The 27,608-nt window shown below is 41.9% G+C and overlaps 1 protein-coding gene across 4 annotated transcripts in view; it reads left to right on the top strand.

Annotated features, from left to right (window-relative positions):
- The window catches only part of sema6e (sema domain, transmembrane domain (TM), and cytoplasmic domain, (semaphorin) 6E), a 188,199-nt gene that overhangs the window by 32,416 nt on the left and 128,175 nt on the right, over positions 1–27,608 (top strand). The window lies entirely within an intron of this gene.

The raw sequence follows: 27,608 nt of genomic DNA, 5'->3' as shown, positions 1-27,608 counted from the left end.
ATCAGTCCTTTCTTCCTGTTTGCGGTTATTTTCAATCACTCCTTCTCCTGCCTCTTGGAGCCCATCGTTCTCCCCCATTATTTGTTCTGTCCTTTATCGTATTCCTTTCCACCTGTCTTATCTCTTCACCCTCCACCTTCTTCAACAGAGCTGTGATTGGAGAACACTGAGCACCAATGATCCAATCTCATCCCTATTCATAGACTTCAGAGCACATTCCCTCTCTTTTCCCTCCCCCTGCCCAGCTTCCACATCACTCAGCATCGGTCCCCGCCGCCTCTGCTTTTTACCTCTTTGTTTCACACATTTTGTTTAGCTTTTAAGTCCCTTTTTTACTTATCCGACTGACTACTGTAAAAAAAAAAAAAAAAAAAAAAAAAAAAAGTTGACATGGCATCACAAGCAAAAGGCTTGGTAAGCTTTTTAGAGCCAGTCACGGTGCACCATTCCCCCACCGTAATTACTGCTGAAACAAGCAGCTCTGGGAAGTTTCAGCGCTGGTGGACCCGTCATTACTGACAATCTCCAAGCCTTTATCTGCCATAGCTAAGACGCTCTCGCACCGCGGGGCTGTGATGATTGCCTCACTGAGCTGTAGGAGGAAGGAGAAAAGAGGAGGATGATCAGAGAAAAGGAGCGGCATGCAATTGGAGGTTTTTCATAAGCGTGAGAGAAGTAGCGCCGTAGCTGAAGCCCCTGAACTGAAAAAAAAAAAAAGTGTTTCAAACCAAAAGCCACTCAAAACTGCCAAACAGCCATCTCGGCTTCCATGGTGATTCGACACTCTCCAGCTCCAAGTGCAGAACTTCAAATCTATTACACTCACGCGGCCCTGTCAAGCATGCTTTTGCTGAGGTGGCGTCCGGTGCTTGGCTTCCAGCCTCCTGTCAACACAGAGGGCGAAAGAACAACGGATTGTTCATACCCCTTCAGATCAAGTCGTCATCAACACTCAGGCGTTTTCCGCTCAGGAGGTGTCACAAGTCATTTACTTTTCCTCAAGGAGTGTTTGCATTCCGCAGCAATATTTTCCTGCTAAAACATGTATTTTGCGCCACACCTACGAGCTGCCAGTTACAAACCAGTTCTTAGAATTAACACCATTTGTGAGTGTGTTGGACTGAAACTGTGACACTATTTTGATTGTGTGGCCTCTTGGATGTTTGAGCTCCACTGTGCAGAATGATGTATGTGCATAGTTTGCGTCTGTGCTCAGCTTAAATCTTTAAAAAAGTCTTGCACGAAGCAGGACTTTATGATATTGCACCCGATTTGACTGTTATTAGGCCATAATAAGTAAGCATCATAGATGTGGATCATTAGGGGCCTGCTACACCTGCTATTTTGTGAAAGTGAAACTTAGAAACAACACGCACGTTACGTTTTGAACACAAACAAAAAGGCTTCTTTAGGTTTAGGCAAAAAAAAACTCTGAGTTAAGTTTAGGGAAAAACATTGCTGGTACCCGTATATCGATACTGTGGAAAATTTGTATTGAAACTGTTTCAAATATTCAGTATCTATATATTTCAATTGAGGCTGTTACAGTTAATGCAATAATATAGCGTTAACGCAAAAAAAATTTAACGCCACTAATTTTTAACGCAATAACACAATTGATCTTTTGGAGGTTGTAGCAGGCTCAGTTTAAAACCTAGAGTGAAAATGCTGGCATCATATGAAGCTAGAAAACCTAAGGAATCCATTGGATTACAAGCTTGTTGCAAAGTTAAATATTGTTAAATAACGCTCCAAACTTGCGCTAAATTTGGCGAGGAAAAACTGACATGGCCATTTTCAAAGGGGTCCCCTTGAACTCTGACCTCAAGATATGTGAATGAAAATGGGTTCTACGGGTACCCACGAGTCTCCCCTTTACAGGCGTGCCCACTTTATGATAATCACATGCAGTTTGGGGCAAGTCATAGTCAAGTCAGCACACTGACACACTGACAGCTGTTGTTGCCTGTTGTGCTTTTTTATGCTAAATGCAGTACCTGTGAGGGTGTTGATAAGAGTATTAAACACTTGACAAATCTCCCTTTTAAGTTACATTTTTAACAGATAAAAATTGTGCGATTAATTTGCAATTAAATATATTAATCAATTGACAGCCCTAGTATTGATACTGATATTTTTGACACTATTTCACACGTGTGATGTGGAAACTTGAGTGCACATATACTTAAAATGTACTTTTTAGTGAAGCAGGAGACATTTTATATCCAGTAGTTTTGAAACTTTTTGAAATCAATAAAAATACTTGCATATTAAGACATTCTGGGTCTTTCAATGAAGGAGGAAGTGTGCTTTTAAAAATGTGTGATTAGGTGAGTGTGAAAAGCCCATGTCAGACACACATTATTATTTAAAGCAGAGTGTTTTTATGTCTTAAAACATGTCTGGAGGAGGTCTTTAACGGCTTTTCATATTCCTGTACCTCTTTCTTTACGGTTGAAAAGAAACGGTGACTCATATTGCTTTAAAAAGCTGTCAAGTCTGATAGCGTCTCTGGTCAAAATGCTGCTTTCAAAACGGCTTCTATGTCATTCTGAGGAAACAAATTTATTTCTGGCATTGAAATGAGTCACTAAATTGTAGCATAGTGGCTATCAATCCATAGTAATAACCCAAAAGGCTCCTGGAAATGTTCTCTGCTGTAGACTAACCAACTGTTATCACTAGCCATTCTGCAGCACGTACTCTACCTTCTGTGCCCAGTGTTTGTGCTTCAGCGTTCCATGAAATAGCTTGGCTACATTCACAGGCTTGTGGGTGTGTGACTGCGTGTGTGTGTAGCTTCATCCGGTTTTAAATGGGCATGGAACTGTGTTAAAAGGGGGAGAAGGGTGGAAACTGCTGCCATTGAGCAACTTTGACCCAGCAGGTGGAAACAAGTGTCATGACTAGACCTACCTGCCTGGCTAGCAAGCACCTGCCCCAAAGTGGAAACAAACTGGTTCTTGAGAAAGCAACACAAGGAAGTGCACCACTTTATATTTCCATTCCCTCAGCTTGGGCAGGAGTCTTTGTACATATTTTTGTCATTTTGCCTTCATAAAAGTGCAAAAAGGACTTACTGTCAGGCAGGGTCTCAGCACAATTTTCACAGATGGTGGTTTGGAAATGGCTTTCATTGTAGTTCCTCCACTGGGCTGCAGGTATACCTAAGATTTGGTATAAAGAAAATATTCAGTAGTCGGCAGTTATTAAATATTTTCTGTCGTTGAATAGATAGTTTCTGTATGTCGCAGATTTTGGAAAGCTCTCACAATTAGGGCTGTGTATTGGCAAAAATGTGGCGATACAATACGTATCAAGATACTGGGGTAACGCTTCAATATTTTTGCGATACTGTAAGCAAGGTGATATATTGCAATTTTTTTTTATATTCTAATTTTAGGAAAACTGTCATAGTATAAAGAACACACAGCCGTATGTATAATATCTTGAGTTGAATAAGCCACTATGTGAAATGGCTACTATGGGGACTAACATCAGTACACATGTCTATCTACATAGGGAGCGGGTCCTCTTCACGGAATGCACCATGTTGCACTACCATGTTTCTACAGTAGTCCAGAACGGACAAACCATCAGACATCAGGAGACAGTTGGTGTTCTCTTGTGATGGTCTGACCTTTATTGTCTTCACTTCTGGCTTGTTTTGGGGCTTTTTCAGTCTGGTCTGTCAGCAGTAAAACGCATTACCAGTTGGATTGAGGTCATGTGACTGGCCACTGTTTGGCCATAAAACTCCTTGGTTGCCTTGTTGCAAGTTTAGGATCATTGCGCTGATGCATTTTCCTAGAATTTGGGACTATTTTTTCAAAAAGGGGTACAAGTCCTACACTGTTACACCCAATGTGGACGTAAACACCCTCGAATTAAAGCTGAAAGTCAGGACTTTAACCTCACAGTCATTTTTTTTTTTCATTTTAAATCCAATTTTCTGGGTTACAGAGCCAAACAATGGAAAAACATAACACTCTTCTATTACTTCCTGACTGCACTATGTACTCCCCCCCCCTGCAGACTTACATATGTTTGTCGCTGCATATTCCTTTGGGCACTGCTTCCAGTTTTAACATCCCCGGCCAGCACTCTACTACCCCACAATATCATAAATTAGTCATCACTTTATTCCTACCCAAAGGCCATATGCATAATTCAGAAAATGGACACAGTAGCAATAAAGGAATATTTTAATAATCCAAACGATATTGTCATTTCGTCTCGCCGTATGTAAAAGTGCAGCATGGGAGTTCGTTTTTATGAGTTAGACGCAGTGGGAGGATTATTTCTTTCTTTTTTTTGTTACAAAATTGTTAGTCTCTTCCCAGTTCCCTTCACAAGCTCCGATATGCTCGCCAACTCCAAAACGCCGACTCACACCAGGCCGACGTTGTCTCAGGGGCAAAACCTGAATAGGGAGTAGTGCTCTGTTGACGGATGAAGCTCATCCATGCGCCAAGTTCAACAAGTCAGCCGCTCTTCCCTTGCCGCACTCCCCTTCAGCCTTTCTCTCTGCACGCTGGTCTATCTCCCCCCTACTACTGCACTCATCTTCTCCCTTTTCAAATGCTAATGGCACTGAACCATGCTGGAGCTCTTCAGCTAGAAGTGAACTCTCTCTTCTGAGGAGAGAATTTATGGATGGTCATGCAGAGTTTTTAAGGTTTGGCCCAGCAGGCACCGAGAATTTTTCCTTGTGGCCGAATCATTTTGGCCTCAGTCTCAAGCAGCTTACCGCAATACACCACGGGTCCCTGGCTTTGTTATAATGCATAATGGAACAAAATCCAGTTTCAGTGCCGTCTCCGTACACCCACTCCCCACTTTTGCTCCACAAAAACCACTGATGAAGACATGTGGGGGTTGTTGCCTGCCCTTCTGCGTGCTAGTGTACTGACTGTCCGTACGGTTACAGAGTGAACTGATGAAATTTGCCTCTTGAGCAACACATAAACAACTCCCAGTTGTTCCCCCCCCACCCCTCTCATCAAAGCTTGTTTAACCAAAGAACAGACAGTGACGATGAAAAGCTGAGCTGCAGAAAGTCTGCTATTTGGTTTGTGGGAAATGTGCACATGATCACACATAAACTACACAGAGAGAAGAGGCATACATTTGCACGCAAAGGTCTTCTATTGTTTCATAGTTTCTCACCCATTCATCCCACTACCATCGGCTGTCAGTACAGCTGCCACATAATAAACAGGGAACATTTTTTCCAGTTCTAACAGATGCAGCACTACTTTCAAATTGGCAGTGATCCGCTAACCTAATTGCAAGAAAAACAGAAAAGCAAATACTGCTTCATTTTTCCTTTTTCATACTGTAGTTCAATACAAAAATGTATTCCTCAACTAAATGTTAGAAAAGAGAGTGGGAGATGACGCGTGACAAAATGTCCTTGGTTGCTTTGAACATGGGACATTAAGGGTACGTGGTATGCATCATACAGGCTATTGGTCGACTGGGAAACTGGATAACGTTAAAAAAAACTTCAAACCTTTTTAGAGGCAGTACAAGAGTCGTAATGATGGGTAGGTATTGCTTTAATGGTACTGATTAGGGCTGTCCTCGACCAAAGATATTCTTTGTCAACAAACACTCTTACGACCAATCGATTAGTTGATTTAATCAAAAGATCTGTAAAATCAGTTTCTCCATGAAGAATCACTCAAAAGCACCACTTTGAATCTTGTGTTTACCAGAGATGTGCTCATAAGTTTCTTGGAAACAAGTCATTCAGCATGAAAAAAGCATAAAAAATTACTAATCGACTAAAGAAATCCTAGTCGACTTAGACCAAAACAACCGCTTAGTCGACTAATCTACAAAAAGGCTACATCCACATCCAATGCATTTTTGTTTTTAAATGAAAACGATCTCTGTGCAGACGAGCGCCTTAGGGTCGTTTCAGAATTAATCCGTCCATTCAACCTCGCCTGAAAACGCATATCACATGACCATTCACGTACACTGGGCATGCATGTAAACTGGAGCTGGACACGGGAATTGATGCAAAGCACTCAAATAATAGAAACGGGGTCAGCAGTGTTTTCAAACATCTCCATTTTAGGGGCTCGAAAACGCCAGAGTAGTGTGGACGCTAGGCATAAATGTTGCAAAAGTGATGCATTTTAAAACAAAAATGTATTATTGTGGCTGTAGCCTAAGAGGGGGCAGTCCTAAAAACAACCTCAAACCTTTTTAGGGACAGCACAGGAGTCGTTTGGGTGCATTACTTTAATGGTGCTGATTCTAGTGACTGCAGCAGTGATTGACTGATCACAAATCTGATCGAATGAAAGCATTTCACCTGAGCTAAAAATTGCATATTAAAAGTGCAAATTAAGTGTAAGGCCTTAGTATGGCAGTGTTTTAAGCACACTTTATGAAATTCTAAAATTCTAAAATCATAGCTTATCATGTATCTTCTATATTTAGGTCTTAAACCTCAGATTTTCAGCGAGGCAGTAAAATCTTTGGCTTTCTCTCTGTTGCATTAAACTCTTGCCATACAGGAAAAACTAATTTATAGGACACTGTCTGAGATGCATGTTTGCTGCTAGTTTTTATTAAAGGTTTAAAAGGCAAAGAATTGCAATAATAAAACACTCGCAAACAGCACTGGTCAGCAAAAGAAAGTGATGTCTCTCTCTGCTGGCAGAATCTTGGCGATATTGATTTTGCAAACAGCCAGACCAGTTTATGGAGGTGTGGGCTCTCTCCATTAAGCATTAAAATGAAAAGCTTGTGTTCAGTTGTTGTCGAGCATAAATAACAAGTTTTGGCATGTGCTGCATGCCAGCAGTTAGAGCAGTTCTTGGACGGTTACCAAACCTTCTCCTTTCATCCAGTACCTGATTATGAACAGTTGATCGGTTACTCATATAGTTTTAGCAATATCTGGTACGATACTGTGCATTGTCCCTGATAAATAAACAATGAAATAAAATAAAATCATATTCGGTTTCAGGGTTTCTCCCAGCATGTTATAACAAAGCTGCTTTGTTGACGTACTTACCACATACTCAGAGTGTGAGAAAGGCCAAGACAGCGAAGAGTTCATGTAGAGGAAATGCAAAGTACAACAATCCAGCGTTTATTCCTGGAAACGACGCTGAACAAATTGGGTACAGAGGCTGTTGAGAGACGACGAGTCAGACTAGATGACCATCTGGCCTTCGCAGGGTTTGTGACCCCAACTGATTCGCTGTCGAAATTTCTCCTTTAAATAACTCCAGTCTTTATTGCCAGACCCTTTTCAGAGCCTCAGATCTTGGAAGAAAAATACCGAGTTGTAAACACTGGGTTGTGTGCTTGATTACAGTTGCATACTTGTTAGTGTGTGTGCGTGAGTGGAATGCTTCTCTGTCTGCACGAATGGATTGGTGGTGATTTGTGTGAATTAGTGAGGGAGGGATAGAGCGACGCAGCAAATTGAGGCCGAGAGTGGAATCGTTGACTGCCAAGTCGTAGACTGACAAGACTGGACGAAAGCTTTCTACATTACCGCCTCTTTTCTTTTGGGGCCTTTCTACACAAAAACAGGAAAAGGCTGACACAGATCCTCTCAACACGAATCTACCCCAGTTTGGCACCTCTCTAAAATGATCCCCCATTGCTCCAAACCTCTTCATTACTCTCTAACAAGCCTCTCGAGTTGAGAGGGTTGTGCGTTCTGGCAATTTCAGGCATTTCTCAATAATTAAAGCACAGGGTTAAGCAGCACTAGTTTGCCTCTCAGCTATTTATTCTTTCGTGTTGGGGGGAGCCCGTTGGGACCGCAGATTGTTTTCACCGTCGTGTGAAGGTACGGCACCGGCGTGTTCAGCCTCAGCCTCATCTCCCAGGGCATCACGGCTCGCTGCTGCGGCGTGTCACCGCCACTGCATTTCAACACGGCAAACACGGCTGCTCCTGCAGGCTCCAGGCGGGTGATCAAAAAACCTAGCAGCTGTACCGTTCACCATGTCTGAATAACTTTTTTTTCAACCTTTGCGTTTTTCATATTCACCGTGTATAAATAAGTAATGCAGGATCAATCAGCTGAAACTTGGCCAGAGGGTAGGCTCCAGGACTTTATAATGTCTTTATAATGGAGTCATTTAAATAATAGGGTGGGTGGCTTTGTTTTTAAGGATTTTTTTTTTAGAAAACATTCCCACTCTCCCTCCCAGTGGATTTGGCTTTTTAATTGAATGCTGCCTTTAAGCGAAATTGTTCATAATTCATGACTGCATGGTGACGAGAATGGAAGAAATCCCGACTCTACAGCAGATGATGTTCGCACGTCTCACTGTGCAACGCTATATTAATCTGAATCTTCTGCACCCGCCCCAACCTGGCTGTTTGTTTTGCTTTTCTTTCATTTTACCCTTCACTTCTCTCCTTTTGAATCCCTCTCTTTTCCCCCTTTGTTCATCATCATGGCAAAAAACTCGTTCGCAGCCCCCGAAACACTTAATTGACTTTTCATTGACGCAAGCTGTAATTGGCTTTTAATCACCGTTTTACATCATGTTTTGATATTCAAATCAGCGGTGTCAGCTCGGAGAAAGGGGCCTCTTCAGCGCCTCGCTGTCATTCGCTCTGGCTGGAGGGAAACTCCAACAAGCTCCAACAAGTGTTGGTGCACAAGGCCACCTGTGGAGGCCCTAATCTACAGACTGAGAGAGAAACATTAGGGCTGTCAGCGGCTCTTTGTGACAGCCAGCAATTATGAGATGTTCACACCCTTTTGCTGAAAGTGAATCGAGCTGAATTGCAGCCAACACCTAGCCGCAGCCTGTGTTGACGTTAAGCCCCATTTGATGCACATGACTACAAAAGTCATAACTAGTTCTGAGAGTTATGCAACAGTCAAATGCATCCATTCTGCCAGCGGGAGCTCCCGTGGTGGGTCCAGCAGGAGAAACACTTCTGCACATATTCAGTGGGCCGCATACCCCGGAGGTAAACCTCGAAGCTGGAAAACTTTTTAGTGTTTGCACTAAGTGAGCAATTCTCATTGGACTGAATAGGTGCCATCTTGGGTTCTGGTATACAGTTATTATAATCCTCCATGGCAACATCTTCACTTCCTGTTCCTCACTTCCAAATAGGTTTTTGACCGCAGTGAAAATTTGTTTTTGAAAGGCTAAACACCAACAAATATAGATTGAATATTTCGTTAGGTTTTGCTACTAAGTATCATATAATATGTATTTTTTTAAATAGTATTATATACAGACTTTTGTAAAAATTATCCAGTAAGTGCGTTATGATTTTAGGTATACATAAGCAAATCTAATTTTGACAACCTCAGAACAGACAAATCCTGGTTCACCCCCATGAATCTGTGAACATCCTTTTGGTCCAAAGGATCCAGATGAATAACTGTGTTCTAATATAGGAACACATGGTGTTATTGCTTTTGTTCTTACAGTTTCAGTACTGGTGGGGAGAAATATGTATATAGCTTTATTATAATCGATAGGTTCCATATTTAAACAAACTGTGTATTTGGCAGGTGGCCACATCAGGCATGAAGATGTGCGTTGCGAGTGCTGGTCGATAAGTCAGGGTCAGTCTTCCGCCTCCGCTCAATGCTCTGAAAGCAGTTCCCACGCTCTTTGCTACGGCTGGAGGAAAGATGAGAGTATAAGCATGGATCCTGGAGATGGCATCAGTTTGACAGAAACAAACTTTTTTTCTCTTTCTCTCTTTGTTCTGACCGTGAACATGGCAGCAAAAACCTGGGCACTGCTGTAAGATGTCCATAAACTAGTAGACTTCAGGATGGCCCGCTGTTGTTTGTGCTTTTGCTCTGATAGCAAACATGTCCAATCCCTTGACAGTTCCAAGCTCTGCAGCTCACTAGCCTTTTCTCACATTAGACAGAGCGCCGCAGGAGGCAAGGATTAGCATGCAGGAGTTTTTTTTTTCACTTTCGGTCTCTTTTTACTCCCTTGTGTATTTTTTTTTTTTTGGTTATCCTAACCCCCTCTCCTTCCTCCCCCTCTTTGTCACTTTCTGTCACTGTCTCTATATCTTTCTTTCATTTTGTCCTTTTTTTCCACTCTTCTTTCTCTCCTCTGTTTACTCTCTCTCCTCTCCCTGGTGGCTGAATGATCATGAGTGACGTTTAGCAACTCTTCGGCTGCCGGGGAAGCTTTGGGAGAGAGCCCGCTCTTTTTAGAGCGTCCGCGATGCTCCCCAACAAATTGTGACACTAAGACGAAACGTAAGCTGGCAGCCAGCGTGTAAACCATTCAACTCCCTAGACCTTGGACAGGTTTTTTTTTTTTTTCCACTGCTCCATGAGACTCATTCCCATCTCCTTTCACTCTCCCCTGGCATCCAGCTGGAGAATGTAAAAGCATTTCTCTTTTACTCCTGGACGAGGGAAGAGGAGGCAACCTGAAGGCTTGTGAGTTATTGCACCGACAAGGCCTACTGCTACCCCTCCACCTTCCTCCAATAACTTTTCCTTCTTTTAACTAAGCCATTCAATTAAAGACTTGCACATAAACTCGTTCTTTTTCACTCCTCCAATGAATGTGCCCCCACGTAGATTATTAAAAAACTTTAGTTTTCACATTAACTGTCAAACCGCCCTGAATCCCCGCTGAAAATCATAGTTCTCGTCTCACCGTAGCAGGAGGGATCCATTTTCCAACCCACTTGCCTCGAATGATTAATTTCGGTTGAATTGTGAGGGAGGCAATTATTATTTCAAGTAATTTTAGGTATTGCTTAATATTCAATGGTAACCCAAGGCTATTCTTTAGACACTATATTAACTATAAATCATGAAAAATAGCAAGGCTGTAACAAGCACAGCCGGAAACCTGATTAAGAAAAGTATAGCTCACAATGGAACTTCTTGTGATTCATGTCGGCGGTAAAGCCACACACGCTGCGAGTGTGCAATTTCACCGTTACATTAGCTCAGTGGTTGAGCAACCTCTCTTATTAAGCTTCAGCAGGTCTCCTGTCCAAGCCTTCATTACTGATGATGCCCTATTATGCGAGTCTCTGCCCCTCTGAGGCTATGAAACCAGGCTGATAACGAGGCCTGCCATTTAAAAGGCCACCGCATTCTCACTGTGTCATGTCTTATTACAAACCGCCGCCAAATTTGTTTACGCCCCTCTCCTGGCCTCCCAGCCCTCTTATCAAGTCCTGTTTCTGCAAGAGCCATCGCGGTCTAAAAAGCCTTTATCAAAAGAAATGGGTCTGAAAATGTCTACATTAGAGTGAAGTGCTGTTGCAGTCTATATTTTCCTTCCTCTGCTGCCCCCCTCCACAATGTTTTTTAGCGAAATCAATCTTGTTTCCGCACAATTGCACAGATTGTAATCTATTCCAGCTAAAAGAAAAAAAAAAGAAAGAAACTTGAAATAGAGCCATTCATCACAGAGTAAACAGCATAACAGAAGGGCCGAGAGCAGGAGCAGGAGAATGTTAAGAGAAAATGCTCGGGGTAAAAGAGAACAGAAAAGAAATTGCCAGTGGAAAGGCAAACAAACCGCGTCACCCTTTGCCTGACAGAAGTCAACGAAAGCCACCGCTGCTCCCTGCTCTCCTCATGAGGATGTGACATTTAAGAGGGAGGTGTCTTGTCTTTGCAGGCCTAATTAACATTCCACAATATGCCAGCTGGAGATGGACACCCTGCCAGTGCTGTTCCCCTTTTCACCCTCAGTCGTGTTTGTCCATGAAGTTTCTTTGCTTCCTCTAAATGTTGCTGGCTCTCTTTGACTGTTCCTTCATGCCCCGAGGTCTTTATTGTGTGACGATGCACACAGGCTCTGCCAGTGTCGTCTCAAATGTTCCACTGTGGTCAGTCTATTTGCCATTGCCAGAGGTGTCAGGCAGTTGTAACCATGGCGACGGTGTTGGGCCTGAATTGTTGGAGGTGTCGAAGCCCCAGGGCACCACAGATCTAACTACAAGAATCTGTCGTGCTCGATGCACTTCCTTTGCCAGGTCGGTTACAGTCCTTTGACAAACGTCTAAGAAATGTGTCACGAGCCTGCAACCTTATCTCGGTGCAGCACTGCATGCTGGAGTATCGTTACCATTCATACAGGAGGCCTACAATTAAAAAACCTCTTTCATAATTTGGGTGACATCTTTCCCTAAATTGACATTGTTATGGTGTTTTTGCACTGCGCATCCCAGAGATCTGTCGAATTGCAAAGATGGTTGATTGAAGTTTGACATGTAGTTAAACTGTGGGCGGTGCTCTTTTTTAAGATATGTTCTTCTGCCATCACTGCTCCTGAAAGGGCTGTGTATATGCAACAATCTGGCGATACGATAAGTATCATGATACAGGGGTTATGATTCAATATATTGCATTTTTTTAAATCTAATTTCAGGAAAACTGTCATAGCATAAAGACCACACCACCATTCGGCCTGCCACGATAACTCCTTTTGCTGGACGATACATTTTCCAAGTTAATTGAGATATTACTGGCCTTTTAAGACTATTTTAAGCCACTGCTATAATGATAATATTATAACATAATAATGCAAGTACACCCTTTTAAAATAACAATGAACTTTTCATTCTTAAAAATATTCAGACATTGGAAATGTGGAAAAAAATATTAAAATATCCTAAATAAATAAACCGAAATAAAATAAAACCACACAACCAAAACAATAAATTAAATGGACTCTGTTATTAAAAATGCTGATGATGTTATAATAGTAGGGAAAACACTGCTGTTTATTCTGGCATCATGTTGGCTAAAATGTTGGTGACATTGTTATGTGAACAATCACGCATGTAAACACAATGGGCAATTATGGATGTCAGCAAAAATGATTGAAGTCATGTTCATATACCGTGCGTTAAGTCAATATAGTAATTATTATATCAAGTCTAACCAACATATGCATAAAATCTGAGTAAAAAAACCTTAGGGCAGCAAATGTAAAGCCTTTTATGAACTGGTTGTCTCTGTATTGTCTTATGTGACAATACAGTAGAAAGTAATATGTCATTTAATTACTTGCCTGCTGCTGTTCGCCACACAGCAGACATCACCACAGAACTAATTTTAGACACATCCCAAATGAAAAGTCCCAAGTTTCCACACAAAATACATGTTAATTTTCTAAAATTCCATACAGACAAGATGTCATGGATGCTTTCATGTTTTTATATAGAGCGAGCCTTTTTTTATTTCTGCATTGTTTGTATTAACAATCTCTGTAACGAATAAAAAATCTGTATTCACTCACTGCACATCACTGCTGTCCACAAGCTGCTGATAAATCTATTGTATGAGCACAAGCGGTTGTATGACAAGCAGGACAGCGGGTACAACTGAAAGAAAACACATGGCAGAAAATTACAGACAACAAAGGAGAACGTGGATGGTGGGTTTGTAGAGAACATTATCGTTCTCCGCTGGTAACATGTGATGCTCTCTTGAGTCAGCCCTAAAATGTCGTCTCAACCTTTTATAGCAGGAAAGGTTAAAAGTATTCAGAGAACCCTGCTTGATGCATGAAAAAAAGAAGTATATGAAAGGAAAGTGGGCAGGCTGCAGGAAAGAAAAGAAGAATTGAAATGAAGGCTGGGAACAGGAGGAGGGGTCACTTTTTCCTGCTGTTGACAAAATTTGTACCAGAGTTGGTTTATGTATATTAAAGGGATAGTTTGGGTGTTTTGAAGTGGGGTTGCATGAGGTACTTATCCATAGTAGTTATATTACTTACAGTAGTGTACAGTCGCCGTGCCCCCAGCTTGGCGAAACAGACAGGAGTACCGACACCGGAGCAAAGCAATACAGTGCTGTGGACGGGAACGGCAGAAACATGGAATTTAGCCACCTAAAAGAAAGACTCACCTAAAACAATTGATATCCATTTAGGTGTACGCTATATTTAGAATATTTTCTGACGGCGAACTGATCTGAAAGTGAAATGTATCTATGCTAGGGCTAGCAATCGATTGAAACATTTAATCGCATGATTGTCCATAGTTAATCGCGATTAATTGCAAATTAATCACACATTTTTTTATCAGTTCAAAGATTTAGCGTAAGTTTGGAGCACTGTTTAACATCCTTCTCAACAAGCTAGTATGACATGGTTGGTACCAATGGCTTCTTTAGTTTTCTTAATTTCAAATGATGCCAGTATCTTCAGTCTAGCTTTAAAAGCGACCCCGCTACAACCTCCGAATGATCTATTGCGTTAATGCGTTAACGCGTTAACTTTGACAGCCACAATCTATATTGTGATTACTATGCTCGCATCTGATCCCGCTGGTTTTGGAGAGAGCATAGATAAGAAGGAAAGGGCTGTCTCACAGCAAGATAAAGCAGTGGAAATATTTTAAACATACCTTACATTTAAACGGGTATCAATATTTTTCAGGTGGGCCTTTCTTTTGAGGTGGCTAAAATAAGTTTTTCTGCCTTCCCCGTTTACAGCGCTGTATTGCTTTGCTTTGGTGTCGGTACTCCTGTCTGTTTCTCCATCCTTGGAGCACGCCGACCGTCATCTACTGTAAGTAATACACCCACTATGACTAAGTACCTCATACAACCCCACGTCAAAACACTTGAACAATCCCCTTTTATATACGCTGATAACAGACCATACATTCGTGGCAGACTAGATGCAAAAAAAGCACTGAAAACCCTCCTTTTAAACCAGATTGATACGAATAGATTGTATTACATACGACTGTTGAATACCTATCTAGGCGGACAGCTGTTAGGAAAAGAATGCTACATATGTAAGAATCTCATCTAAATCATACAGCATGAAGCTGAACACCAAATTTGATTCTGAATTCACCAAAATAGCCCAAAAAAAAATACACAAAATAAACCTCCTGGTGTCGGTTAGTGTGCATGTGCTGTATTGTGATTTATTCATCACCTCAGTGTTTGGCTGCTTATCAGCAGTGCAGGCAAGTATTGAGCTCGTGGAGATGACAGAATTGCAGGGCTTGCTGTGCCGGGCTGAATCTCTGAGCCTGGAACAATAGACGATGAAAATGAGAGTGGCAGCGCGGGGTTGGGGGGCGTTGTCACTCGTGTGAAAGATAGATGCCACACAGAGCCCAGGCTGAAAGTGGGACAGCTCTCAGAAGGACAACAGAGAGACAAAGGGCCTAGATACCAAATAGCCTCTATTTCTAGATGTCTGCGCCTTCAAAATCAGCAGTTTTGGTAGATCTCTCAAGGACTGATTCAGCAGTCCTCTCTCAGTCTTCAAGACGTGCCAGTCTGATAAATAATAAGCATGAATGGTTTGATTTTGATGTTTTGGAGCTCCTCCTCTGCTGTCAGTTCAAATGAGACTCCAATTTAGATTGTGTGCCTTCTTACCGTAGGAGGAGTTCTCTCCCGCTGGTAGTAAATTCCAGTGACATTTCATCGTCTTTGATATCCTTGATTGTGTACTCCACCTCAACTAAAACACAGCCTCTGAGTCTGTGCAGGTCTCTGTGGACTGTCTCCACTGATCAATTCCTCAGCCCATCTGTCTGCCAGGCTTATTCACAGGGCCGCACAGTAGGCGAGACGAACCCTCGCAACAGGAGTCTTCATTAAACCGATCCTCCCTCCCTCCCTCCTCCTCCCTCCTCCTCCAGCTCTCCCCAGGCCTTGGGCAAAGTTAATGAGAAGATTCGATCAGCTGGCACCCCCAACTTCCTCAACTCCATCCCCTTATCCCCGCCGACGTCTTCCTCCCACGTTAGCTTTGACTCGCTCACATAGTTGAACGGTGGCGAGTCGGTCCTGACCTCCCACTCCCACTCCGGAACCCCAGTCGTATTTAATAGGGCTTAGACAAGTTAATAATAATAGGGGTTAGACGGCAACATTAAAATAGTGCTAGTAGTTGTATTTCTTGAAAATACTATCTTCATTATAAAATCCGGATCTCAGTTTTTCTTCTACCATGAGTTGGTTTGGGTTATTGATGCATCTATATTCAGTAAATGGCGCCGACACTGACCTTTTTAAACAAATTTAGTTTTGGACTGACGTGACTGATCCACATTAGATACTGTTTCTTAGTCATCATGGAAAAACTTTGTTCAGACATGTTTTAGCTGATGTGGTAAGCCAACTAATCCTGATGCATTTTGTCTCGTGATCAATTCAGTTAGTAGACGACGCCCTAAACGATAGTCACATGTATTGAATATATGGCATTTGCGGTGTGAAATGGCGCCTCTGCCCTTTTTCTTGACAATTAATGTTTTATTACATAAAAGTGTAAAATGCTGTAGTAAAATTGATCAAGAGCAGAGCTGCAACGATTAACCGATTAGTGGTCAACTATTAAATTCATCGCCACATATTTTAATAATCTATTAAATCGGTTTGAGTAATTTTAAAGGAAAAAAAGTCTCTGATTCCAGCTTCTTAAATGTGAATACTTTGAAACACTGATAGACATTTGTTACCCTTTTCAGACATTTTATAGACCAAACAACTAATCGATTAATCGAGAAAATAATCAAGTCTCATATTGCTTTACACATGCAAAAATAATCACCGGCATCACATCGATATTTTGTTCGATATTAAGTTTATTTGTCATAATCACTACTGGAAAGATGAAAAGTAGGAATGGTACCTCCCATCCTGTTTTAATCTAAAATGTGTTGCAGAAGGTTTCTCAGATACATGTCTGGAGGAAATTCTGAATACTAAAACAATTGAAAATGAAGATGGTTGAAATTGAAGATTTCCAAAACTTTATTTATAGAGAACATTTCATTCCAGGAGGAAGCACAATGTAAGAACAAAATAATAGCAGTTGGCCAATTACAAAATAATAGGACATGTGAGTTAAAACCAGTAAAATAAGTAAGAATATAATTTTATAATTAAGACCGGCAAACCAGGACACTGAAAGGCGCAGCTAAAGAGGAATGCTTTCACTTGAGCTTAACTTAAGCCCCCAAACATCTTCATCAGTATTGAATAAGATGTCTGGGTAGAAGCCGTCTCTTTTGAGTGTCCCTACCTGCTGCTGTGTGTTCTGTGTGTGGGAGCTGGGGGGTGATAGTGTGGCTCAGTTGTTCTGCCAGTGAAATGGATTTGCAGTGATGGATAGCATCAGAGCAGCACTGTACAGGTCTCAGCCTGTTGCTGAATCACAGCTCTAAACTAATTTTGTGGGCACAGCGGAGCCGTTGTGCTTTGTGCCCGAGCTCGGGCCCTGGCTCGTCTAACCACCCTGCTGAAGCTTGCATGCCAATTACCCCCGCCGACCTGCCAAGAAGAGCAGGCAAAGCTAGAAAATAAAGAAGTATTTGCTCACTCGCTGAGGCAAACTTTGCTTTAGTGTCCTTGTTATTCAGTGCCATAGGTAGCAGCGCTGCGTAGCGTCCTACAGACGACCCCTGACTTAATTTGATTATACTCTGTTATCATTTTCCTTTCCTGTAAAGATTGTTAGGTTAAGTGTCCTTCTTATAGCAGCAATTTCTGCTCGATTTACCACATCTTGACATCGTCTTGTGTTTTCTAAGTAGTGCATAGGCTCCAGATCTGTCTTCAGACCATTGAGCTCATTGCACAGTTTACTTTATACGTGCTTTGCAGAGTGATGGAAAGGCTTAACTGAAGGAATATCAAAAAGTAGTTTTGAGGGGTTGAATTAATTTCAATCAAGTCATTTTCTCATCACACCTTCATTTTCTAATTTTCCGTGGACCGTTGCACTTTGTACAGGTTTGTCATTAGGGAGATGTCTTGAATTGAAAGTCCACATTGCAGCAAAGAAGAATGGTTTGTTTTTGAGGGCATGATGGTTTTGACCCTTTATGGCCCTGCCGCACCAAGCCGACGGTCGGCTGTCGGACAGTTTGGGGCCGTCGGTGCGCTGCAGTCGGGCTAGTTTTCAGTGGCACAAGAAGAGAAATGGAAATGAGGAAAGCAAGCAAACTAGTAAAGTCAAGAGGACACACACAGAAGGTCTAATTTTTCATCCTCATCTCATCTGATCATTCCAAGACACAGATATTTTCACAAAGACATGGCCATCTGGAATGAAGCTAAGTGGTGAGTGAGAGTGGTGTGAAAATGGTCGTCAGACGCCGCTTTATTTCATGTACTTATCATAACAACGGCTTGGTCTTGGGTCTTCCGGTTTCCCTTTTTGAATGACGAATGCAGACTACTGCCACCTACATAGCTCCCATTCACCTGACAGGTATGGAATGAAGTATTGGTACTGGTATAGTAATACCCAGTCCTACCTTTCACACATTTCCACTTATTAAGATAAGATAAAATAAGACATAGTGTAGCCATATAGCCAAAATGATATGGTAACTTTCAGTGCAACAGCAAGAGAACAAGATAAAAACAAGACAATAAGATAGAAACAAGATAATAAATACTCTACACTCATCTGCTTTCACTGTGTTCGTCAAGGCGCCGAAGCCAAGAAAGGGTCATAAATTGCATCTGGATTCATGTCCAGCATGTAAAGGACAAATCTAATCCTTTTGTATTGTTAGATGTCATCACTTGATGTGATGTTCAGTGCCTTAGTTTATGTGGCGTAGTAATTTACTATTTTGGTGCAACAACTGCAGAGAATGAGCATAAATTTCATTTTAATCTCGGTGCTTTCAGTCATGGTGAGTAAATATAAACAGCTTAAAGGCATGTTTATTGTGATGAGAGCTGTATACAATCATGGCTGAGCACCTGACTCAAATTTCCTTCTGGTTGCATTTCATTATTGTGTATTTACATTACTGTATAAGAATCCCCGCTCTGATCCTGCACGGCTCTCACCTCAATCCCACAGCAGCCTCGCTCTGCATCCAGCAGCAACATTTTGACATGGTCAAACCTGAGCAGCAGTGAAAGAAAAACTGTGTTCTTTCATGGTCCTCCACCCCACATCTGAAAACACTGTGCTGGAAAAAACAGCAACGTGATGCCATGTGGCTCATTCATCTGCTGGAACATTTAAGGGTTACTCCTCCAGTGATTTAGTATCACACTTCAAGAGACAGATTTAAAACCCAGTTTGTCAAAATCTAAGCAGTAGAGACAAAGAGATATACTGACTAATTATCCCTAGTATGGGTCAAGCTCCACAAATATTGGATCCTACATTTCCCGTAATAGAAACAAGAGCACCTATTCATTAGTTCCTCGGTAAATGTCTGTCCAACTCCACTCCTCCAGGCTTTTAACACAGGTTTACAGGAGGAGTTTGTAGTCAAAGCCAGGCGGCAACCTCCGGGTCTGACAAGTGAAGCCATTAGGGAAGTGTCTTAAACCTGCATTCTTTCTAACAGCCAGCAGGGGGCGACTCCTCTGGTTGCAAAAAGAGGTCTGATTGTATAGAAGTCTTTGAGAAAATGAGCCTACTTCTCACTTGATTTATTACCTCAGTAAACATTGTAAACATGAGTTTATGGTCTCAATCGCTAGTTTCAAGTCTTCTTCAATACAGCATGATGTTCATTTAGTAAATTATGATCCCATTTAGAGTCAAATAGACCATAAAGCAGGGTGTGGCTACCTTGTTAGTACGGCGTTGTCCGTGTTTTTGTCTTAGAACTTCAACCCTTTCACAGTGTGTTTTCAGTTCATGAAAGTTAATTATAACATTTTTGGTTGCCTGAAAATGTCTTATTCAGTGTTGGTTTTACTTAGCTCCAACCCCTCGTGTCACTTCTGGTTGCAAAACAAAAACATGGCAACTGCCAAAAACCAAGATTGCGAGGGCCAAAATGCAGAATTCAGGGGTTCAAAACGGCAGTCCATAAACCAATGAGTGACTATACATCCACTTCTTATATACAGTATATAGTCTAAGCCCAGGCCTAGCTAACTCTTAACATCATTAGGGTCATCATCAGACTTGACAAAGCTCCTCTACAGAAGACGTTGTATTCAATATATCCACATGCTGTGTAATACTCCTTATGCGACGTATTCTTATACAACGGTTCAAACGATATCTTGCGAAAAAGTTATTCCTCCTTTTTTGTTTGTTTTTCTACGAATGTCCAGCAACACGTGCCAATTTTCTGCTCGTTACATGCATATAGTCTTCAAAATAAACTTCCATCTTTACAAGAAACAACTTCCTTCGGTTTAGGCAATAAAACTACATAGTTAGGTTTAGGAAAAGATTGTGGTTTGGCTTAAAATAACTCCTAATAGTGGCGTTACTTAAGTACGTCAGTTACGTGACAAATAAATTAACTTCTGGTTTCACACAGGACACGAACGCTGGTCTTCTGGGTGAAAATCTGGTATTTTTTTGAGCCACCCATCCACCCTGGACCTCCTCCCTACGCAATGTTCGCCGCTCTTTATACTTCCTGGTTCACGATTACGTGGATTACACACTAATTAATTCCGTGGGATACATACGAATTACAGTGCATTACTTTTTGTAGGTATAGCTACGAACAATGTATGAGACCAGCCTGCCTCATGACTAGTAAGCTGACGTTTATGTTCCCCCTCCAATGCTGGAACGCATTCTTACAACAGAGTTGGCTCAGGAGTGCTGCCAGTAGCCGTTTGTCATAGTGTTAAAGTGGCTTTATGGTGGATTTATCCTTTAACATTGGTGAAACATTCCAGTCTCTTAGGACAGGCTGTATTGATGGCCTGCCCAGATGCAGGTACTGTTAGTAAGCTGATACAAACATTTAACTGACGATATTGTTCTGCTCATATCTCTTTGCGCCCCCGTGAAAAAATCCCCTGGCGATCTCATCTCTCTTTCCGTTATAGAATCAGACGGAGGGATTCATGGCGGCGGTGTGCGACCTCGGACCTGTTCCTGGTCTGTAATGCATTACGGTGAATGCAGCCGTCCCACTGTCAGATGATGAATTGCGGGCTCCAGGGGAGGCTCTGCTATGTAAAAGAGGCGCTTGCAGACATGGCACTTTCATCAATCAGAGGAGGGACCACTGTAATGTTGTTACACTGCAGAGAGGAGCCTCTGTTTATATGCAGCGCACAGACCCTTTTGTCTTCTTAAGCTGTTTGGATAATGCTTTTCCCCTCTGTGGTATAAGAAACTTGGGAGTGAAACATTTAGGCAGATAAAGTCCTTGCTTTGGGCTTCATTCGGAGTTATCCCACTGTGTAATCAGCTGTTCTCACACAGGTACAACGTCGCCGTATCCGCCCTGCAATTTCCTCGTTTCGCTCAGACGGCGATATCAAGGTCTCAATTAAAGTGACACCTGGGATCACACGTTCACACCTCCTCACTGGCCCAGCAGAGCTCCCTGACAGTGAGCCTGACTCTGCTTATTCAGCACTCCAGAAGCCCCGGAGAGGATTTTAGGCATGGTGCAATGCCCCCGGTGGGGTGGTGGTGTGTTGCAGCAGAGTCTGTCTGCTCCAGTGAGCAGAGAGCTTCACGGGGGCAAATACAGGTGAACAAGACTGATGTCATTCCCAGGTGACAGGTAGAGGAAGAGGTCTGAGAGGTTTTTCTTGTTTCCTTCTTTGCTTTTATTTTCTTCTTTTTTTTGTTTACTTTCTGTCTTGCCTCCTCCAAACTAAAGCTGTGCAATAATTCAATAGCAATATTGTGATATAAGAACAAATATCATCTGAGATTTGATTATCGAAATAGGGAAATATTATAAGGCAGCGTTGCAGTTAAGTGACAGAATTTCTGAGCTGTTTTGTTACCTAAACAAGTCGTTACCTTTCCTAAGCCTAACTAAAGGCTGGTCTACACTAAAAGATTTTTCCAATGTTAACAGATATTGAAAACGTGAGAGACCGCACACATAACGACATGTTGTGTTAAATTTAACAGTTTTGTTCCTATAGTGTGTGGAGAGCAACAGATTCATTCATGAACAACAAGAGTCCCCACTCAAAAAAACAGAAATCTCACAAAATCTCTCGCGATTAATTGTGACTTTAGTGTAAACAAACATGGCGGACGACAGGCAGGAAGAATTAGCGATATTAGTTTTGGCACTAATTTATACTGAAAATTCATGAAGGATGAATGGATGAAGTCTTGGAAACATGTTAAATAAACACTTGTATTGTTGCCACACATTAACAAGTTGGTCTTACTACTTAGTAGTATAGCTGTCCCCACACAATATATCATATATTGATTCTGAGTTTTTAAAAACTCACAATATTGGATTTTTTCCAATGTATCCCAGTGGTAACCCCCATCTGCATTTCGAAAGGTTCCTCAATTGAATTTCCTATTATGATGATGACTAGGGCTAGGTGTCAAAACTCAGCACCTTTTGAATGCCAAATGAAAGGTCTTTATAGCATTTGAGTGTCGGACTGCAAAGTATTGAAATTCTAGTCAGTTTTGCTTTTTCTTTGACCAGACATTTCGTGATTTAAATCAGGTAATTAAGACCGTTTGCCAATTTTAGACAGTATATTGTGCAGGTAAAATTCTTGCATGGACACTTTTCTAAAGACATTACAACATTTTTGTATATTTGTTACATGAAAAAAAGAGGTTTGTAGAAATATTCTGAGGTATTGAAAAAAGTTTTGTTTTAGTATCAGTAACTAGTGTCATAGTGGATTCGGAGTCAGAAATGATACCCAAAATGACATATACTGTGATTAAAGGTTTTATTCATGTAGTCCAGCCCTCGCCCACCACGACAAACATTTAATCTGTCCTCTACCTGTATTTTCTTGCTTTCTCTACAAACAGCATCTTCCTTATAGCTCACAGGATCTTAGGATTCTCCTGCTCCTCCCAGAACCTTCCATATCTTTACCTCTCTGTTCTCTCGTCTCTCCCTTCCTGTTGCGACCCTCTCATTCTCTCTGCGTGAGATCGTCGAGTCGTGGCAGTTCTTGCAGTGGGAGGGGTGGTGTAACCCCGGCTGTTTTGGCAGATAAGCCCCAGCCTGCCCACCTGCTTCCCCACTGCTCGTCAGCCAAATAGGACTCTCGCTGTCGCAGGCGTTCACTCGGTGGCAGAAGGTTGCCACCTCGACAGATCCACCCGCAGCCGCCTCACCGCTTCCTGTTCTCATCTGGGAAGGATGGAGAGCATCCAAAATATCTTTGAAACAAACAGCACATGTAAAAAATCTCCAAAGAATTGAACTTTTGAGTGGGAAAATTGCTCTCTGCGTCAGCAACCCCAGCTTCTCAAACTTGAGGATTTGCTGTTTGTCTGTCATTGATTAAGTTTATACACAGAACATTCTGTTTTTTGCCCTTATTCTGAAAAAGACAATATCCCTGCTAAGCTGGCGACGTGGCTAATGAACATGAATATTCCACTAATATTCCTGTTTACATGCAGCCGTGCATACTCCGATTAACGTAAACCGGTGGTGTACTTATTCGACCGTGCAAACACCGCCTCCCTCTTTCATTCCTTTAACAACCTTCTTGAAAAAGTCGTTGCTGTGATAGTTGCTCATATCCAAAAACCTGTTTATATCCAAGTCTTTCATTATGTTTAAATATAGGTGTGTTTCTCCTTCATTTCTTTGGGACATGCATCTCTGCAAACTGTCGCTAAGCTGGTTAGTGTACAACAAACAGAACTGGCCGTAAACGGGCAACAGGCTGTGTGTCACAAACTGCCGGAAAAATTGAGACGTGTTTTCTGAATATGCTGTACACATGTCCAAAGAATGCTACTAAAACCAGAATAATATCAGCATATCCGACATGTCTTAATCGGAAAATGCTCCATTCAGAACAAGGCCTAATTCAGAATATCCAAACGGAATAGGCTGTTTACATGACCCCTATCAAATTCACAATATTTTCATATTCAGAATAATAGTGGAATATTATGTAAACGTAGTCAGTGTAAATGAAATATTTGGGGATTTTTGGACTTCTGGTTGGACAAAAGTTCAAACCAAAAAGAGGGAACCAAGGATTAAATACAATGGCAGGACAACAAATGGTGTTTATTATTTCTTGGGACATGCAATTTAAAAATGAAATTTTTAATTTAAAAAGGCTTCTGGGAGTGGATGCAGCTAAATATCCTGACAACCGAGCTTGTAATTTGAATTTGTTGGAAATAATGGGGCAATAAAGCAGTGATAGCCTTACGAATAAACGTGTTTCAGTTAAACAGCCTATGTTTGGTCAAGAAGGGCCACTTTGTTTCTTTAGTATTCTTTTATTTGCAAGGCTAATGCTTCAAGGTACAGAGAGGTTGTAGATTGCAACCAACTGAAGCTTCTCCCTGAAGCTTTTTGCATTTGCCACTACGTTGGCAAATGCAAAAAGCATGAATGTCCCTATCTAGAGCCAGTGTTTGGTTTGTACAGTAAATGGTTCATTGTAAACAGAAACACAACAATTCTTATTTTCATATACATTATACATTACAGAAAACATACTTTCTATTCTATTTCAACCAATAGATCCCCTCATTGTTACACAATGTTCCTTTAAGGGCTTTAACTTTAATTCAGGAAGCCGACGTGTGTTTGGCTGTGAAATCAGACGGCAGCGGTCAGTTCCAGTCTGAACTGTGACCTTCAAATGTTATGTTGTGAATACAGACTGTGTAGGCATCCGCCTCTCAGGCACTCTTGTGTACACACGGGCCTTCAGTATTGTGATTCCATTTAATTGATTTGTTGCTGCGCTAATGACGGTTATAACATCAAGTTGTCTTCTTTGATGATCCAATCATCGTGGCTGTCAGGGAGGCGCTCCCTTCCCCCGGGCGCTCGCCGCACATCCTGATGTGAATGTATGAAAGCCAGCTGCACGCTGGTGGATTTACAGCACTGAGCCGAGCAGCCTGAGTTATATTTCTGTGCCTCGAGCCAAAGAAGCGATTGCCTGGTGGAAAGCGTCATGGTAAAGGTCAATAAACAGTGGCTTGGTTATTGTGTGGCAGATTGAAAAGGAAATTATTTTGTGGTGGAGGCTGAGAGGTGTGTGTGTGTATGTTTGCATGTGCTGTTTTCCTCTATGTGTGTGTGAGTGTCTGTTGTGCCCTGTGTTTTTTCCGTTGAGGGTTTCTCTTGGCAGCGAGTCTTCCAGCTGACCTACTCAGCCTACAGGGCTGTGAAATGACCCACCACAGGGCTCACCTGGGGCTCTGCAACCTCTCTCAGCTGTTCCCATCACACTGCTGCTTCCTAACGGTGCTTTCTTTTTTCCATCTCCACTTTTTCCCCCCTGCTTTATATTCACTCACCACACCTCATTCACTCTGTTCTCTGTCTCACGTAGGCAGAATCGCTTACTTTCTCTCTTTCCTCCAGAGACTTAATGTTTCCCGTTTGGATCCTGTTTGCAAGGCTTCAATAAGAATCACTTAATGTAGAGAGGGAGAGAGAGAGAGAGAGAGAGAGGAGAGACGGACCCCTGTTTTTTTTTTTTTCATAGACCACTGAAAACATTCCAGGAATAGGAACAGCCTATCTCAACAGCCTCTTCTGCTTACTTGCGGTTGTTGGCCGTGTCTCATCCTCTCTATTACGTACAAAATGAGAATGTTTTCCCCTTTTTGTTTTGTCTTTTTATTCCACTTAAATCCTGCAGTAAATGTATCTCTTCATCCTCACTATACGCTCCGTACACTTCCTGCCCTACCCCGTAAATTGAAAGCTTAAGTGTTTTTTTTTGTGGAGTTTGATTCCTCGCCACCAGAGGCCAACACGGCTGTACTCTTCCTCTGATGGTGAAGAGATGGGATGATGGAAAGAGAATGATCCTCATGGCGCAGACATCAGTCAAGCTGACAAATGGCAGCTCCAAACTTGGAAAGCCATTAGCAGGCCGAGGCTGGAGTGAAGCCGGGCCAAGCCCCGCTGATTTCCATGAGCACCCCCAACCCACCCCTTCCAAAGCGCAGGCCCGTGCCAGGCCACGACATGGCGGTGGGTGTTAGCACCACCTCTCTGTCCCTTCTGGCCTTCGCAGCCAGTGTGTTGACATAGGGCCGAGCCCCAGTCATTAATGAACAAACCCTCTAAAGAAACACGAGGGGGTCGGCTGTCTTTTTATTTTCACCGTTATGACTCATGCAATTGGCAGAGGGCTCTGTGGGAGTTGAAAATAAGTGCCATGACTGGCGTTATGTATTTACCGCCCAGCGTATACAGTTTGTCAACACTGATGTCATGATTCAGACTCAGAATCTGGATGAAGTAAAGCAGAGTTTGGAATAAAAGCTTCTAACGTGCACATGTGCTGAATTAAAGCGTCTGTGAAGCCAAAGTTTTTGCAGTCTGATATTGTGGCGGTGGTGAGCGTGGGGTTGTGGGTGGCGTTATAGCCGTGAACGTAGCTGTTGCAGTGTGTGTGCAGTTTATTTGTCAGTGAATAAATGTTACAACTCCTCGGCTCAAGACCCGAGTCAACTTCCGGTATCTTGCAACGCCGCCTCAGACTCTCTTAAGGTGGGCTGTTAAGGTGGACCAGCTATTCTCCTTTAATCGACAAGCCGCTCTTCTGAGTTTTGTTCAGCTTTTTAGCTATTTTTTTATATTTATTTTAACCGTTTAACCGATAGCATTAATCGGTTAAAATTCATAATGTTGGTTTTATGGTTAAACGGTTAATTATTAACATCCCTAGGCCGGAGGCATTATATTGTCGATAGGGCTGACCTGAATGCTTCGAAGCTTCGACCATTGCCATGGTTGTCAACCTCCAAATCAGTATTTGAATGCTTTGGTTTTTGGTTGTTTTTAATATATATTTATGTAATATTAATGTATAAATCATATATATTCAGCATTAATTATTATTAGTTATTCTCAGACGGATATCGTTGTTTGTTATGTGTAGAGGTGCCTGTGTGTACAGTTGTGCGGCAGCGGTAGCGGCACTCTCCCGAATGCTTGGAATACCTTTGAATATTTCTCACCATAGCTTCGAAGCCCAAAAATGGTATTCAGGACAGCCCTAATTTTTGGGTTGTCCGACCATTCGCCCGTACCTCCATCCGTACCATCGTCGTGAAGGTGATATCTCAGTAACACCTGGAGGGAATTTCTTCAAATTTAGCACAAACGTCCACTTGGACTCCAGGATGAACTGATTAGATTTTGGTTGTCAAAGGTCACTGTGACCTCACAAAACTCAATAATTCATATGCTAATTATGACAAGTTCACACAAATGTCTAAGAGGATAAAATGATGAAGTGATTTTGGACAGACGTGGATGTAAACAGCAACTTGACCGGTTGGCAGAGGCCATCGAGGCAGTAATTCTAGTTATCGTTAAATTCTCTTCTCTTGAACAGCTCGCTGCTCATGTGCCAATTTGGACTCATTTTGACTTTGCATCTGATTATCACTACACAGACGATACAAAATGGCTTTTTTGAGCTTCTCTTAGGTGAGAGGTTAGTCTTTCTGCCTTTGACTGAGCTCCACAGAGAAGAAAATGTGTTTGGAAAACATCAGCAAACTGCTGTGTTTTTCTATTTGTGTCTTTGTTTTAGCAGCTGCTTTTATAAAAGATATATTGTTCCCTTTTTGTTCAAACAGAAATAAAGAGTCAGTAGGGAGGGAGAGAAACATTAGCTTGTCTAAACGCTGTGCCACAATTCTTCGACTTCTTCTTGCTGTAGAATAACACTGAATACACCAAAGGATGTCTCTGAAATCATGTCTGAT

Source organism: Sebastes umbrosus, chromosome 11 (genome assembly GCF_015220745.1).
Source record: "Sebastes umbrosus isolate fSebUmb1 chromosome 11, fSebUmb1.pri, whole genome shotgun sequence".
Lineage (NCBI taxonomy): Eukaryota > Metazoa > Chordata > Actinopteri > Perciformes > Sebastidae > Sebastes > Sebastes umbrosus.
This window is presented reverse-complemented; position numbering and strand designations above follow the sequence as displayed.